The 18,710-nt window shown below is 37.0% G+C and overlaps 1 protein-coding gene across 9 annotated transcripts in view; it reads right to left on the bottom strand.

Moving 5' to 3' along the window:
• Positions 1–14,643, bottom strand: part of ATN1 (atrophin 1) — a 55,024-nt gene extending 40,381 nt beyond the window's left edge. For 2 of the 9 annotated variants that reach the window (XM_087886495.1, XM_087886498.1), the window contains exons 1-2: positions 14,562–14,643; positions 1,773–1,832 (exon numbers count right to left, since the gene is read on the bottom strand). The gene's annotated coding sequence lies outside the window, so the exon portion shown is untranslated. Of the gene's footprint in view, positions 1–1,772; positions 1,833–14,258; positions 14,352–14,561 lie in introns of those variants that run through there. The other 7 variants (XM_087886493.1, XM_087886497.1, XM_087886494.1 and 4 more) reach the window with 4 other exon arrangements.
• Between the last annotated feature and the right edge of the window lie 4,067 nt (positions 14,644–18,710).

Here is an 18,710-nt window from a genome sequence, read left to right as displayed (position 1 = left end):
CTGACAAACATGTTGATGCCAGAAACTAATGTCATAACTCTCTAAATGTGAGCTTACATTGTATTGATGTCCACCCTACTTCTCCATTTTCTGCTTCTGTTGGGAAAATAGTGCTATCCCTCAACTCTTAATATTTCATATTTGAGAAACTATGACTCCCTGTTAAAAATTATATTCATCCATCAGAAGAAAGTAGTCACATTATGAGCTTCAAAAGGAGACTTCTAGTCACTGAACCCTGTTGTCCCTTTTTGTTGTTGTTGTTAGTTGCGAAGTTGTGTCTGACCCATCACGACTCCATGGACAATGTTCCTCCAGGCCTTCCTGTCCTCTACCATCCCCCGGAGTCCATTTAAACTCACGCTGACTGCTTCAGTGACTCCATCCAGCCACCTTATTCTCTGCCATCCCTTTCTTCTTTTGCCCTCAATCAGTTTGTCCCTTTTAAAATTTTAAATTCTATGAATTGGGACCTTCATTTCTACTGAGGGAAAACAAGATCAGCCTGCGAGTAAAAAATACTACTCATGAGAAAGACTGAATAGAAGAAATTATCCCACTTATACTTATTAAATTATTGTATTTTTAATAATTAAATCAAGCAATTAAAATGTATAATAATTTAATTGTTGATGTATTAAATTAAAGCCAGGCATCAGTATCCACAGCAGTGGCAGTTTCAGATATAAAAGGCAAAATAAAAATCTCATCCAAAACAAAGCTTCACTATATTTGGTGGAAAAAAGAGCTGTTATTGTCATTTCCTTGATTTCAGCCCTCATTATCAATATACTGGAATGCCTAGTACCCATTTCATCATGGTTTAGAAAACTAGTATATAGGTAATCCTCAAGTTACCACCACAACTGAGCCCAAAATTTATGTTGCTAAGTGAAACATTTGTTAAGTGATTTTTATGCCATTTTACGCCATTTCTTGCCACAGTTGTTAAGTAAATCATTGCATTTGTTAATTTAGTAACATGGCTGTTAAGTGAATCTGGCTTCCCCATTGACTTCTCTTGTCCGAAGGTCACAAAAGGTGATCACATGACACTGGGACACAGCAACCACCATAAATATGAACCAGTTGCCAAGCATCTGAATTTTGATTACATGACCATGGGGATGCTGCAACGGTCGTGTGAAAAATGGTCATAAGTCACTTTTTTCAGTGCCGTTGTAACCTTGAACATCACTAAATGAACTGTTGTAAGTCAAGGACTACCTGTACTTACCAAGTTTAAAAGCAGGAGATCAAGACTGAACATGGGCAACAACAAAAAAAGACAATATCTAGAATAATCATTAGCACATTTTCATCCATATCCACTTCCCCATAAGCAGCTGACAATATACAAAGAAAAAAATAAAAATAAACAAGTTGCATTGTACATTTGGACTGGGCAAGCTTATAACTCCAATATTCTAAACACCTGCTTGATTCGAAGTTGATAAAACCTGGGGAAAAATCTTCATATTTCCAGAATGAAAATGTTTGAATAAACAAAAAGCAAAATGAAACAACCCTGGCCATTTATTTATTTATTTACAGCAATGGCAAGCAAGATAAAAAGCAAACAGGCACATTGACCAAATATAACAAAAGTAGTTTATCAGTTATAATATGAAATGTCAAGGCTTCAAAGAAAAAAAAGGGAGAAGTGATTAGATAAAATAAATATGACAAAACAAAACATAAAATAGAAATAAAGAGAAGTAACTGAAATAAAATGATTCTGTGTTGGGAGGAAGAGAAACTTTATTTCCTACCTTCGGATCAGAACGCCACTATCACCAATAGAGTTGCCACATTTTTATCTCCAGAGATTTCTGTAAGAAGGCATACATTTCTTAATCTTGGAGTTCTGACAATTTCAATTATTTAATTTAAAAAAAAAAGACTTTTAACTTTTTTAGGTGTATGACTGATAAAATGCTTTTGTTGTCTTTAGTCAATGCTTCTATGTTTTTATTTTGCTGATTGTTGATTACAAATGAAGAAATCCTCACTTACTTTTGCCTTAATGACCATTTGTTTAGTGACTGTTTGAAGTTATGACAGCACTGAAAAAGATGATTTATGACTGGTCCTCACACTTACAACCATTGCAGCATCTCCGCATTCACATCTGAGGCATTTGGCAACCATTGCACATTTATGAGTCATGGCTTCCCATGGTCATGTGATCACTATTTGCGACCTTACCAACAAAGCAAAGTCAAATGGGAAAGCTAACAGGAGCAGCAAGTTATGGTCACATGGTATCTTGCTTAATAAACATGAATGACTACACTTAATGACTACAACTGGAACTACCAGAACTGCCATTGCTAAATGGGACAGTCATGTGACATTTCGCTTAAAAATTAATTTGCTTAGCCAGAGGTGGTAGTTTAATTAGGATTATTAACTGAGGATAAAAATATAAGACTTTTACACTGCAATACCGGTAGTTACTCAGCCACAGCAGCAGAATCAACATAATATCAAATATATCACAAAGGGTCTGTCAATCAACAGGTGTCCAATAAAAAGCCAGCCACAAAGACCATGCCAGGAATAAAACGAGGCCTAGAACAAGTGTGCATAAAATCAAAATATTTTATCTTGAATTTGGAACAAAAACCGTTAGTTCTAGAATTGCTGCCAGGCTGTTTTGGGCCAGTCATAGTTTAGCAATACTAAATGCTGGACAGTTCCTTGAAGGGAATTATCAGCCCTTCAAGGTAGGCCAGGTCAAGAAACAAAACTGCAGGGATTCAATTTTATTTGAAATTTATTTGTTTTATTATTTTAGGGTATATAACAGAATCTTGAAAGCCTGTCCAAGTTTTCCTCTGTCCCATCTTATACTAAACAAAATCAAGGCAGGGTTGTTTTGAGTTTCTTTCTTATGGTTCCTTCTGTCTCTACATGGTACACTCTATTGTCCAAATCTCTCATATCTTCCCCCGTTTCAAATTCCTAGTTTACAAGAATATCTGGGAGTACCATATCTTGGACTAAAAATATTCCAGATGTTGTACGTTTATAATTATTTCCTCTCACCCCCTTCAGCAGTTCCTAAAATGCCCAGCCTCTCTGGACCACCCATCTCCATCTTTCCAGCAATTTTGATTTTTTTAACTACTGTCACTGACAGTGCAACGTATCCCAGTATCTCATTGCCCTAGCCCTGATTTCCCAGAGTATTCAGTTCCTCTCCCCTGCCTCCCCTCAGTTATAAATTTTCTTTTTTTTTTTACCCTGCATCCTCCACCCAAAATCATTTTTGCACACTTGATTCTATGCATGGACTAAAACAGTGAAACTTTCATGTTCTGAGTTGACCACAGCCCATCCAGAATTAGCTGTTTCATGCACAGAACTCTTTGTACATGGAACACCTTGCATATCCCTAAGTCCCAGCAATCTCTGACTTTAAGTCTACTCCAGTCAAGCACAATGACAGGAGAGCGCCATCAAGCATAACTGGTGCATGATGGCGCCAGCAACTGCCTGATTTTGCAGCACTTTCTACAGACATTATTTCTCTCTTTGGGGCCTCATTTCTCCAGCAACTCATGGGAGTATTCCTGTTTTGCTTTAAATGGGAAGGTTTTCTGCTGTTTGGTCCAATGGGCAGTTTTGTCCTATTTTTTCTCCAACCCTCTGCATCTCCCCTGGCCCTCTCTGCCTGATTTAACAAGGAAAACCAGGAGTATAAATCCTGCCTTCTCTTGCTGAAATGAACTGGGAAAGATAATTTAAATTGTAGAATAGAAAATAGGGGAAGGGAATCTTCTTTATTTGCCTCTAACAAAAAATAAATGTGATTTTTTAAAAAAACTGAATAACATTAAAGATGAAATGAGTTTTGGACAGAGAAGAGTTTTGACCATCTTTTGTACTTTATCAGATTCCTTCACAATCACAGGCAGTATTTTTTAATGGTAATTTTATTAAACATGACATTTATAATAAAAAACTAAGGCAAACTAAAATAAATTAAAGAAAAAACAAGAAAAAACAGTAGGTATAGAAAAAATAGAAAAGATGAAATAAGGATATAGTAAAAAAAAAAAAGAGAGAGAGAAGAAATATATAAAGACATTAACTTCCCCCTTCATCACCAATATAAACAATTTCAGTAATTTATCAATCTCACTTAAGATAGATAAATTATTGTCATTTTTTTTTTACTGTGAGCACATTGGCCCACATTAAAAATGAATTTCTGTTGCCTGCTCTCAAGAGAAAGTGTATATCTACCAAAACACATACATACAATATATACCTGCACCATACATACCAGTGGTGGGTTCCTCCCGGTTCCGCCGAGCCGGTAGCGGTGACGATATGACATCACCAAACTGGTTCTGCCGCCCCCCAGGAAGAGTCTGGCCTGATGATCACCGTCCAGTCCGGTGACTCCCGAGGCGGAGGGGCTTTCCGGGCTTGCCGATGGGCACGCCGGTCAGTCAGCGCTCAGGTGGGGGGACTGCAGGGCGATCAGAGCAGAGGGGAAGGGGAGGCCTCTGGTGACCGTCACCATAGAGTGGGAAGCATACTCCCAGAGCGACCGCTGCCCTGGCTGGGGTTTGGAAGCCGCACAGAGTTTGGGGGAGAGAAAGAAAGACTTCTGCTGCTTCTGCTGTTGGCTGCATACAAGGAAAGCAGCAGAAGCAGCAAAAGTCTTTCTTTCTCTCCCCCAAATTCTGCCTCTGTGGCTTCCAAACCCCAGCCAGGGCAGCGGCCGCTCTGGGAGTGTCCTTCCCACTCTATGGTGATGGCTGGAGCTGGACCCTGCAGGGAGAGCTGGCCCAAGCAGTGGCTTGCACACGAGTGCTGGTGGTGGCTGCTGGCGGCATTGGCTACGAGCTCAAGGACCTGGTGCTCACCGGCTTCGCCCACATTGATGTGGTGAGGCCTGGGAGGCACTCGCGCAGCTTGGTGCCTTCGGGCCGCTCACGTTCTACACACACACCCCATGGGAGGGAAGCGGCTTGATGGTGGCACGCGAAGGGAGCCTCTCTCTGCTGACTCCTGGCTGTGAGTGCGCAGGCTGCCCAGGGCCTCCTGCACCCCTGAAATAATAAGACCCTCCGGTAATAAGGCCAAGCCCTTATTTCAGGGTTCAAAAGAATATAAGATCCTGTCTTATTTTCGGGGAAACACCATATACACACACATTCTGAATACATAGTAGGAAGAGGAAACTAACACATTTGGCAGTCTACATAGAGGAAGATCAGCTAGACATAATGTGGCCCCTTCTTATGGTCTCCACAAAACCTCTGTGTGTGTGTGTGTGTGTGTGTGTGTGTGTGTGTGTGTGTGCGTGCTCACTCAGATGTTGCAACAAAAGCAACTTCTGAACACATAACTTCACAATTAAGCTTCCTTTAAGCACTTTAAAGATATGTCAGTTTTGCTCATGAAGAAAATGAATATGAATGTGGACTCTGGCTTTGCTTTCTGCATTGATCTCCATAAGAAGACAGTGACAGCAATGAAATGCCTCATAATCCATGAGGTTTAGTTTCCTATATACTGAAATCCCTGAGTTTTTTTTATTTCTAGCTATGTTGGAAAGCTTTACAGATAAAGTTTTTTTTGGAAAGCTTTACAGATACAGATTGTTGTAATAATCACATATAACATATACATGAAGATGTTTATTATGAAAACAACATAGTAGTGACAGAACTAATTCATTCAATACTGCTGTCCTATCTATGTAGAATTACTTAGTTTTAACATTCCTGAAAGAGAATTTAGCTGTTTATGAAGGAATTTTAAGATAATTCCACATGGTTGGTCCTAAAGATGCTTCCAGGCAAAGGGCTCTTACTTATGGAGTTATTCCTTCATTTCCTCATTGAAAATTGAAAATGGTAGGAAAGTGAAGTGGAGTTAAAAATGGAAGGCAATGATATCTGACCTGATGTAAAGTAGCAAGGCAATCTGGAATGGGAAAGAAGGCAGGGCAATTGCTTTTCTGGAAGCAGCCATAGATAGTGAAACTTTTGAAGTATTTTGCCCTTACTTCAGCATGGCATTGACTTTAAGCTATGGGATGAATGCCAAGGTAATTCAACGTTTACACAAAGAAAAGCACCCATGTAAATTAAAAAGGATTCCAAATGTTATTATCATACACTGATTTATTCTTCTACTGAAGCTCACTGAGAGAGGAAGGCATTCTGAAGGACATTGACAGCTCACCATTTCAATTAATCTCAAATTAGCTGCCTTAAAATTGAGATTTCATTTTGTGACCATTACTACATAACACTATAAACCCAACCCATGATTAATTTGAAGGCCTTGTCCTAAAATGTCCATCTTGTTCAAAATAATTCTGTCCATTCTGTCAGATGGTCAGTGAGGCTTTGCTTAATGTCTTGTCCCTCTCAAGTAAGAGAGGCATCAGTTAGATGTTTTCTATGGAACTGATTCTGATACTGTGGAATATGTTGCCTCTTGGAGATAAGCTCCCTTGTTGCTGATTTTAAAGGAGACTTAAATGAGATGGTCATACCAATAATAATTTAATTAATTTAATTTAATTAATTAAATTTACATGCCGCCCCTCTCCGAAGACTCAGGGCGGCTCACAATACATTTTAAAAAATAATTATAAAAAAACATTGAAAAATTAAAAACATTAAAAACATTAAAAACTCATTCACTCCATTCATGGCCAGATCTCGCCAGATCACAAGAGCGAGATCAAGGGCCCCAGGCCTGCCGGAAAAGCCAGGTCTTCACCGCTTTTCAGAAGGCCTATGGTGGGGATGGTCCGGACCTCAGGAGGTAACTGGTTCCAGAGAGCTGGGGCAGCCTCAGAGAAGTCCCTCCCCCGCGGGCCCGCCAGCCGGCATTGTTTAGCTGACGGGACCCGGAGGAGACCAACTCCGTGGGATCTTACCGGTCGCTGGGAGCTATGCGGCAGAAGGCAGTCTCGAAGATAATGGCAATGAGTGCACTGTTGGAAGACCTGAAGGACCGAGTTGGAGACAAATCCTCCCAGATAACATCTATGTAGTCACTAAAAGTTTACACCAACCTTAATCACCTGATGGTTCTGATGCCTAATGAGTGGGAGGGGGTCCTATTTAGTTAGCATTATGGTAATTATGCATCGTAGAGATCCTTTTATATGAAATTACTCTGCACATTGCTAGAATCATTAAATTAGGATATTTAATTTTTTAAAGTAATAATCTTTTAGAAAAGAAAATGAGTTGTGATGTCATTACACATTTCTCTGTACAATATTTAGTTTGTCCTTACATTAAGAATAGAAGTTATATTCCAATTACTTCATGTCAGCACCTATGATGATATGACCAAAAACTTAATTTTATACAAAAAGTAAACTTCATGACAAAAAGGCAAAACGTATCTATAATAGCATAATGAACTCCCTGATAAAAGCAGATTGAAATCTACTGTGACATGTCTAACAACAGAGTCAACAAAAAAATAGAAATTCATTAAAACACATGTATCATTCTGATGAGTTCTATTCTTGCCCATCATTAAAAAAATATATAAAGTATATATTTTCTTAGGTTACTTTCCAAGTTGCAACATAACCTTTTGAGATTAATAGTACATTTAGTGCATATTATTAAGAAATGTATAAGTTGAACTGGTAGAAAATAAGAAATTGAAAAAATGCCATAATCTGGCAAAAAATATCAAGAATCATGGTCACGTGACCACAGAATGCCATGACTGGCCGCAAATGTGACTATCAGGAAGGCAATAAAACCATTTATAATGGCCAGAGGGGTGCTTTATGGGCCATAAAGCACCCATTCCATGGTTGTCGTAAGTGTAAAAAGTCATTAAATTGAGGACTACCATAGCACATTTTAGAATTAAGACAAACCCGCAATGTGAGGTATACTTTGTCTCCAAATCAGCATATAATTCAGCGAGAAATGTTTCTGTGCAATGAAGGACAATCTTTAGCTCAAAGGTATTAATACAAGGGAGCATTCTGCTAGGATGTACATTTTACATTATTCAAAAGTAACCAATGTAACCTGGTCAGATATACACTGTCACCAATCAATTTATCAGCAGTCAAATGCTGTGAAAAAAATAATGTCCACTACATAGATTATCTAGTAAAATCATTATCTTCTCCAGCTAGAGGACATATATTGTATTCTACAATCACATTGCCAATGGGAAGTGACCTAGTTCAGCTAATAGGCACCTAATAATCTACAAGGACAATTCAGTTCAGCCCAAGCAATTTAAAACATGTTAAAATATTTGCGTTAGCAAATGTTCAGAATTTGGTTCTACAGTATTGAAAATCCTGATGCCAACTCCATTATTATTGATGGGATTGGCAACCCTTATACAGGAGTATGATCTTAAATATCTGTGTATTAATATCAGCACATCCATCAGTGTTTGTAACAGAATTACAGGTATTATTGGTGTCACATTAATATTATGCTGGCATAGCTTTTTCAAATCTCTGCTTCTGTGGGATCACTGTCACGTCCCTTAGCTGCTGCATGAACATGCCTTGGCAACCATTTTCATGCAACATATCTACACAATGTAGGCCTCATAAAGCTGCTGTAGCTAAGGCAGCTTATAGTCATCTTTATCTGTTCAGTTTTAAAATATCATTTTCCTTCCTTGACAAAATGTTTGCCATGGACAGTGCTAGCAGAATTAATCAACAGTGTTAATGCAATCAAAACCTAGGATCTGTCCACATTAGGCTACTGTGGCTATTGCTTATGTTCCTTCTGCTAGGTTCTACCATTCATCATTATTCCTCTCTGTGGTACTAGACAGACCATATAGCTGGCTTCCTCAGAGTGTCCCAATAGCATTTTCCAAATATTCTTCCAAATATTACCAGGGCTCCTTATTTACCTAGGTTTAAGCTATTCTGCTACCAATCAGAGCACTACTATGTAATTTTTTTTAACCACTTCTGCCACATGAAGATTTGCGTAGACTGGCTATTTAGGGTACATGTGTGTATGTATGCATGTTATCTTTAGTTTGGGATGGTGTGGTGGCAGAAACTATTGCTAAATGTCCTAACCATGGCCACTTACTGCCCACGTTGCTATTCTTTGCAGCACTAGTTGGAGACAGAGCATGCTTGTTATCAATCATTTCCCCACTTCATTGCACACATTCCTTCTGTATCTATAACATGTCAATCAAGCTATTTGTGGACTTGAGTTTGGTGCTCTTTCAAAAGAGCATCAGAATAGTATACTAACAGGTCATAGATGCAGAGCATCTCCATACCTGCAACCTGTTAATCAGTCACTTTTACAGGGGTTAAAACTGGTGAAAATATAGCTGTGCCCTGAGCTAATTGGTTACTAATTTCTTGCAGTGGCAAGTTTCCAATTAAAAAAGTACATGGGAAAGTAGCAAATTCTTTGACTTTAATGCTTTGTACCCAGATCATGAGATCTGGATGAATGCTCAAACATTTCAGACCTTTCATGTTTTCCTTTATTAATATTCTGTTTTCAACAAATAAAGGATGAAATGTTTCAGTCCTTTTAAGTTAGAGAAAAGCATAATTGGAGATAAGGAAACTATGTTTATCAAATTATGGCATAAATTATTTTCATTTCATTATAAAAGAATCTCCAATTAAACTGACTGACAATAAATACATTGTAGGACAATTTAAACAACAATTTTCACACACAATGCTTTATGTTAACATTTAGGAACTTTATCAACCGTACTTCCTTCCTTCATCCCATTCATTCATTCATTCATTCAATTTAAAATCTGTTTTTCAGTATAAAATCAACCCAGTTTGAGAGCAGCTTTAACTTCATATAACAGTGAAGCCAAATAAAATGTTTCAGATTAAAACCATAAAATAACACAACAATATCCAAATAAAGAGGTGGAACACAGTAACATAGGTGAAGTAAAATATTTGGAGAAAACAAATAGATTTTCAATTAATACTAAAAGTTTACAAAATTAGAAATCATATGCCATCCAGAGCTTTGGGGATTCAAGTGAATTCCCATCCATCCTTCTACCCTACTGCAATGGGAGTGGGGGGGAAAGTGTAGATCAATTTCTGGCTATGAAAATAGTATCAACTGGACCATGGTCTGAAATATAGTCTTGATAAAGTGTTGGCATGAGAAGGATTGAACCTCACAAGGACTAGATGTGTTCACAATGTGTTGGGCCAAAGCACGGCAAACTTGGTTAGGACTTAAATTGAATCTAAAATTTAAAAATTAAAATTAAAACCATGAAATAAGGTGTTGGAGACTACAAAAAGTATGAGTGTTGCTGAAATTGAGTCACTCAGATAAAATAAAAAAGATCATTAGATGATTATGACTATGGCCTTTATTGTCACAATACAAATGCTCAAGAGTATATGGGAAAGAACCATGGTAAAAGTGAACTCTTAATTTCTTCTTCTTCTATCTAATCATGTCCAATTCTTGGTGGCTGCCTGGACAAGTCCCTCTAATTTTGTCAGCAAAGGTTTTTCAAAAGTGGTTTGTCATTGTCGCCTTCCTAGGGCTTAGAGAAAGTAACTGGCCCTAGATCACCCAGCTGGCTTTGTACCTAAGATGGGACTAGGCCTCACAGCCTTCCAGTTCCTAGCCTGATATACATTCCGGCTCAAAAATCCATATAAAATTGGCAATGTTTTACAGAATATAAGTTGAACTACATGAAAGGACAAATATAAGCAATATTATTGGTGCCCACTATCACCTTCCAGCTTAGGACAAAATGTTTGCCTTCCTTTCGCAGAAGCAAGAAATAATAGTGAGGGGAAACTTAACTACCTACTGGGTAACAAGCTCTACATAATTCCTGATTTCTCTTATTGTTAATTTTCTCTTTAAGAGGGTACTGATAGTTATTGCTTGACTTACAACTATTCATTTAGCAACTGGTCAAAGTTCAAAGTTATAACAGCATTGAAATAAGTGACTTACAACCAATCTTTATATATATTGTAGCCATAAGTCAGCTGGGTGAGTTTGGGTCATTCATTCCCACTCAGCCCACCCCACCCCACCCCACAGGATAATTGTTGTGGGGGGAAAGGAAAAGGAAGATGTGCTGGATATGTTCATAGTCTTGAGTTATTTGTAAAAAATAATAAAGGCAGGCTAATGAATAAATAAAGAACTAGCAGTTGTGATTTAACATCTGGTAAAACCTGTTTGATAATGTAAGATTCAACAAAAGGGGCAGCACCAGGCTTGCCAACAACTTTCAAATTGCTAACTGGTATAGTAGCTGATGCAATCCAATAGCACCTAGTTGAAAACAAACTGTTTCCACCTGAACTGAAAGGAACTTCCAAACAGTAGAGGTACAAAAGATCAGCTCCTAACTGACAAAATGATTTTGGGTTTACTCTGGTTTTTCTTCAGATTGTATAACTGACAAAATGATTTTGGAAAACTGTATGAGAAGGATGGCCAACTTGAATATAGCTTGGATTGATTACAAGAAGGCATTTAACTTCCTGCCACAAGATTGCATAATCAAGTGCCTAGGAATAACAGGCATCAGTAGAAACATCAAAGCTTTGTGCAAATATCAATGGCACAATGGAAGACTCCATTGCTGGTCAACGGACTGTGAGAGGTTAATATCAAGAGAGGAATCTTTCAGGGAGACTCATTATCTCCACTACTGTTTATCATTGCAAATTCTTCTGTCAACCATACTGAAAACTCAGGCCATGGCTATCAAATGTCAAAATCCTCTTCCAAGCTATCCTACCTCCTTTACATAAATGATCTGAAACTCTATGGGAAAACACCATATGAAATAGAATCACTTCTCAGCCTGTCTGTATATACAGCCAAGAGATGCAATGGACTGGACACATGTGCCATCCTTACCATTAACAAGGGAAAATAGTGAAAACAGAAAGAATCAAGATGCCCTACGGAAATAATATCAAGAGCCTGGATAAAGAGACTGGATGAAGACTATAAACACCTAGGCATCCTTCAGGCTAACAACATCAAGCATACTGAAATCAAGAAGATTAGAAGTGAATACTTTATGAGAGTGAAGATCTTAAACTCTAAACTCAATGGAGAAAATACCATCAAAGCAATTAACATCTGGAATAGTGGACTGAATTCAAATAAAACTAAAAGCCATAGACATGATGACCATAAAATAAATCAATGAATCATGCTCTTCATCCAGGCAGCAATGTTGACAGACTCTACTTACCAAGGAAAATAGGTGGGCAAGGAATGTTGCAAGTGTACCAGACAGTTGAAGAAGAGAAAAGAGTATTGGAAGAATATCTGAAGGACAATGAAGAAGATGCACTGAAGCTAGTATACTATGAAGGCTTATTGAATACTAGAGGCTTCAAACTGGAAAGTACTGGAAAGCCGAAATGTTCTTGTATGAAATACTAAAGGAAGAATAGAAAAGAGACATGGTAAGAAAAAGCATTACATGATGAGTACATAAAAAACAAGGCAAAAGCAGATAATAAGATCTGTCAATGGCTAAGAGCAGGAAGGTTGAAGAAAGCAACAGAGGGGCTAATTCTGGTACACAACACCAAGCCTTAAGAACAAATGCATACAAAGCCAGAATTGAGAAGACAGCAACAGGCAGCAAATGTCACCTCTGCAAAGAAGCTGACGAAACAGTGGACCTCCTAGTTAGCTGCTGAAAGGTCACACAAACTTACTATAAAATGGCATGACCAAGTAGCAACAATGGCACAACGGAATATCTGCAAGAAATACCATTTGTCTGCCAGCAAGGATTGATGGAATCACAAAATAGCAAAGTAATAGAAAATGAAGGTAGAAAATGACCTTTTGATGTCATGTTCATAGCATTAACTTAACAATTTAACTTTAAATATTAATTTAATTAATGTAATGTTTAATTTATTTATAGACTGCTTTTATTATTTTTACAAATAACTCAGTTATAAAGTTATAGTTGTTATATTAGCATCTGTGAGGCCCTGAAAAAAAACATACATGGAATGACTTTAATCCACAGAAAAACTTGAGGCCCTTCAGATGTTTGGGCTATCATCCTTTACTCTAATTTATTGTACATTAACTGTGTAATAATGACTAAAACATTTAATTTATATATATTTTTCTATGTATGTGTGTTTGCATGTATGCATAAATACTTACACATCAGCAATGTTTGTAAAGTGGAATTAACATTAAAACCAGACGCCGCTAGATCTGGAGCAAATGATTGTAGAAAAATATAGGAATAATGTTAATTATTTAAAACTCTCCAGGTTACAGGAAGTGTCTAAAAGCCATACCTAAATATTTATCAATGCTGTTTTAAACAAGCTCTGAATAGTAATATGCATGCTATCAAAATTGCTTATGTCAGAATACCTGCATTAAAAATAGAACACATTCCTCTATAACCAGGATGCATTTCATCTTCCTGTTTACATACCATATGATAAATCTGCAGTTATTGAAGAAAATGACCCACTCAGGGACCTAATTCCAAATAAAAGTACTTTTAGTTTATCTGTACACATGCCAGACTGAGACACAATAGTTCTGAAGACATGCTGAAACAACTTTCAAAGAGACAATCTCATGATATATGCACATATATTAATACTGTCCCAGCGCTGACTGTGATCAAACAGCTTTTGCAGAGTTTGAGACAATCCAAAAGCTTCAAAAATTATAAAAAACTAAAACAGGATGAGCATCACATCACAAGTATAATTTCTCTTGCAGTATTCAAATCACTCCCAACCTTTCTCTTTCTCCTTCACATTTCCAAAGGCACCACAAAAATCTTTAGGAGATAAAAGAGTTTTCAAGAGGAAAAGCAGGGTCAGGGAGCACTTGCATTTTCTGGTACATGCAATTACCTCTTTTTTATTATTATTATTATTATTATTATCTGCTCTGATCAAGCAGAGCTAACAACATATTTATTTAGCCTTCTATAACAACCTACCAAACCTATTTAACCAAGGGGACAGCGAGAGAAGAGAAAATACTGTACAAGAGAAAATCTATTGATATTGCAGAAAATAATCTTATTTTGAACTACTTGGAATTGCCCCACATATCCCTTTGTTGCCTTTTGCTACTTACAAGAACCTCTGTTGCAAAAATAATTGCCTCCAAAACTGTTCTAAAAATTGTCACATATATCATACCACAACAGCAACAAGCATTATTTCCCCTTCAATCCTATGTATGGATTGTTTGGACTTGTTACCTCACCTCAGTTTAGTTTCTTTCAAAACGACAGCCATTTAGAAGTGCTTGAAACTGTTCAGATTTGGCCTAAGGCCCTAAATGCGGGCAATCCTCTCTAGGACAATATTCAAACCCACCCACCCCAGACGCCCCCCACCCCACCCTTGCTTTATTTTCAGGTTTGTCAATTACAAAGCAATCCATTTATTAACTCTTTCACCTTTTTTATTAGGTCACGTTTAAGATCTTGTGCTTACATGCCTCTGCCCTCTAGTGGAAGGTATAGGGTCCCTTGCTTTCTGCCACGACGTTTCCTCATTTCCTTACCTGTTGAACGGTTCACATTTTGAAGCGAGAAGACTGAGACAGAAATAAAATGGAGTTTTAGACAATGTTCTCTGAACTACAGCTCCCAGAATGCTCCTTGTTATTATCCTTTGTGACACCTTATAAAACAGAGCAGAATTGCCCACTGGGCAATATTAGTTCAAAAATGAGCCAATAACATCTTTGTGTCTGCAATTTCTTAGGGCTAAGGGCTGTCGTGGGGAGGGGGGGGCATGCCAAAACTTGGGTGGGGCAATGGCAAAGAAGTTAGCAGGAATTTAATTTAATTTCAACTTAATCATAGTTAAATTAAATACAGTTGGTATCATTACTCCCCACATATTTAATGATGTCTCTGTTCTGTCACATTATACCATACGATTTGGCAGCAATGTCTGGAAGATTTCTGAGGATTATGCTCAAGGATTTGCACTGAGAACAGGAGCTACAAGTTGGGCATCTGTGCCTGCCATAAATCCAGGTGACTTGAGAATCTGGGGTCTAGCGATGTGGAAAAATAAATAGGGCTGGGGATTACAGCACAATGAAAATGCCACACATCGTGACCGATAGTACTATGGGCTTTGCGCTGATTTTAAAGTGCAGAGAAATAAACATTTCATCCAACCCATTATACAAATTATAGAAAACATTGTTTTTGCTAGTGTCTTCTTAGTTCTCCACAGCTTCCCGAGCACTCATTTTTCTGAAACACTGTTACATTATTTTCTATATCCACTGAAATATAGATGATGGAGGCATGGAAGAGTAGAGCAGGAAACAGAAATTTTGACTATACAGGATTGAGGAAGATTAAGCAGATAAAACTCTGATATAGATTGATTTAAAAGCAACAAGATGTTTGTTCAGTGGATTTTAATAATTGAATTATAAATATACTCTGTAATTCAACCTTCCCAAAGACAGTATTTCAAATGGAAAGGTCTGTTATGTATAGAAAATGTGTTCAAAATATGCAGCTCATTTCAACACCAAAGAAAACCCTGCTGGCTCAGATTAAGGAAACATCAAATTTAACATTTGCTGACCATTCCAATGTTATGTATGTTGTCCAACTTTAGTGATTTACACATGCAACACTAATATTCTGAATATGGAATCTGAACACTTGCATCCAACACTCTTAGTGTACATAGCACCTAATTAGATAATTCTGATTTTCTGCACAGAATGTTGTTGATGGATCAGTATCAATATATATTCAAGGATGGAGAAGGCAACTGTAATGCAAAATTATTAATGTTTTTGAAGTATTTATTAGGCATTTTAAAGAAGGTATTAATAAAAGCCTCTTCTAGTAACATTGTCAATAGGGTTAATAAAATGTACTAGAATATGGTCAGCATTGTCTAAAAATTTAATAAGTAAGTTGCCCGTATCAATGATTCCTTTCTCAAAAAAAATTATCATAAAATATAATTTTAAAAAATATTTACAAAAGTAAAATTCAGCACTTACACAAAGAGATTAACAATAGAAAGACATATGAGATTATGTGTAAGATTAATTTAAGTATATATATAAATTTGTAATCTTGAAAAATCCAGTCATCTATAATCCATATAATCCATAATAAAACCAAAAGAATGTTTATTCAGACAAGAGTAATCCATTTGGAAATTATTATTAATATAGGTTGACTAGATTTGGTTAAATGACACTGTGTGATATTTTTTTCTCAAGGTGCAGTTTCCCATACAATACCTGAATGTCACAGATCCAATAAAAGATAATTTTTAATTCTTTGAAGTTTTGCAATATTATTTAACAACTAATAGTAAGAACTGTTTTTATTTTTTTATATCCTATTCCCATCTGTTTATACATTAGATAATGTAGCCAAGAAACCGACAGCAGGATTCATTGTGAAAGATTTGGAGGTAATTGTCCTAATCTTTTCAAATTCTTTCATCAAAGGACAAGGAATCAGAGATTGTAGCATTTCTCTGTATTTATAAACCTCCCTAAAGCATCTAGAAAATTACAATTTATATCCTGTAATTGTAATGAAATATAATGTTATCTATGGATAGCTTGATGGGTTTGTCTTCGATTCCACTTGGCCTTGACCTAAAGGGTTCATTCCATATTTCCCAGACTGTAATCCCGGAGCCTGGCTTCGCATCTTATTTGAACCTCTTCCCAGTTCCTGATCTTCATTTGCAAGTATTTGCAGATTTTCATTCCCTTCCTATATAGATGGTTCCAACCTTCCTTTCCATTCTGTTGTGGTGCTGGGACCCAAATTTTAGTTTCTGTGTGTTCAACTGCCTATTGTTCAATATATTGCCTATACTTCTGTTGGCAAAAAATAAGTAAGGTTCTTATCTATACTTTGGAGCAACAGTTTTCAAATCTGTAGTCAGTCTAGAAATAGAATATGTTCAACTCAACAAAGGCAGTTTTTTAAAAGAAGTGTCTTCTCACTAAAATATAATAAATGTGGCTTACCAATATCAGATCAAACACATTGGCTATTGGTCTTTTCTATTCCTTACGAATAATCATATCCACAAAAGTGACAGAATTGCAAGCTATTCTGGGTAAAAGAGATCTTGAAAAAATTGCAAGGCCAGCTTTGTTCCTAAGCAACAACTCTCGGTTTAAGAGTCTCTTGGAGAGAAGACATTTTGAGGAATCTTTCATTTATCTCTTTCTGCAGATTGCTTGGTAGTTGCTTAAAGATACATTAAAAGGGTCATACTGAATGATGCAGATTAACAAAATGTTTTCACAATTAATAATGCTTCTATTTTAAAAATTGAGTCAAATTAAAGTTAGTGTTGGGCAGAAAAGTTCTGCATATTTTTCTAGAATGATAAAAATTAAAATGTTTTCACGTTTAACAAAGCTATTTTAAAAATACATGTACAGCTAAATTAGATTTAACGTTGGGCAAAAAAGTTCTGCATATTTTCTACCAATTTTCATTCAATCTGATGGAAAACTTTCTTCAGAAATCAGTTCCAAGAAGAGAAATTGAGTGAAATGCTTATGCTGGAGTGTGTCTTCTTCCATTTATCAGATCATATCTCTGCAGGATGTGTCCTCTACTTCCCTCTGTGTGTAATCATCTGTCCAGCAGTTTGAGTTTCTCTAGCTTGATTCACTTTAGTTAATTCCATGGAGACAATATCACTGGAGATCTTCCCCAGGGCTCTTTCCAATTGGGACATATGGGCTTCCAAGGAATGGTAAGGCAACTTAAAGTGATTGCACCACCATATACCATACACCATCTGCCATTTCCAAAAATGAAGTTCAAAGCCACCAAGAAAAAATTGAAATATAATCTCAAATCCCTAAAGATGTTGAGAGCTCTGGAAGTACTAAAAAAAAGAGACCATTTCTTGGTTTCCTGGAGCCACCATCTTTTAAAATTATGGCCTGTTGTTAAGGTATTTTAAGGGAAGGACTAAAAATTTTAAATATATTTTAAGGCAAGGACATTCTGGATTTAATGCTGGATTTTGTCTTGGCTACAGTCAAAATAGCCATAATTTGTAATTCTGAAGGGCAGTATTGAAGTACACTCATAGAAATATTTAAAGCAAATTTGTGATCTGCTCCCAAACACTTTGCACTTGATTTGAGCTCTGGGCTTTTAGTGGCATTGAGTGATAAAGATCAATAGCTCAGAAATGGACTTTTTCTTTTAATAATTCCAATTCTCTCAACTTCCTTAGGCTATATTTATCCCTCAAGGTCTCAAGGCCTTGTGATATAAACCATATTATAAGAATTTAGCCTTACATAAGAACATAAGCAGGACCCAGCTGGATCAGCCCCCTGGCCCATCTAGTCCATCAATTTGTTATCAGAATGGTCAACCACATTCATAAGGAAGCCTACTAGTCTCCCAGCAGGAGGCCTAGTCATGATGCTATCAAGGCTGACGGTCACTGACCCCATAATTTCCATGAATTGGGCCCCTTTTTTTTAAAGCCAGGCAAGCTGATAGCCAGCACCACATCAGGACATCCTTTTCAGGATCTCTAGGGAAAACAATAATAGAATATTTTCTCTCTGGCTTAGTGAGAATTTTCACTTATTTGCCCTGCATATTTTGGCATTATTTTAGCAAGATCTACCTTTGAAGCACAGGTATAGACAGGTTCCCCTCATGAA

This window comes from Pantherophis guttatus, chromosome 2 (genome assembly GCF_059756535.1).
Source record: "Pantherophis guttatus breed Tessera chromosome 2, ASM5975653v1, whole genome shotgun sequence".
Taxonomy (NCBI): domain Eukaryota; kingdom Metazoa; phylum Chordata; class Lepidosauria; order Squamata; family Colubridae; genus Pantherophis; species Pantherophis guttatus.
Note: the sequence above shows the minus strand (reverse complement) of the source record. Positions and strands in the feature narration are given on the sequence as shown.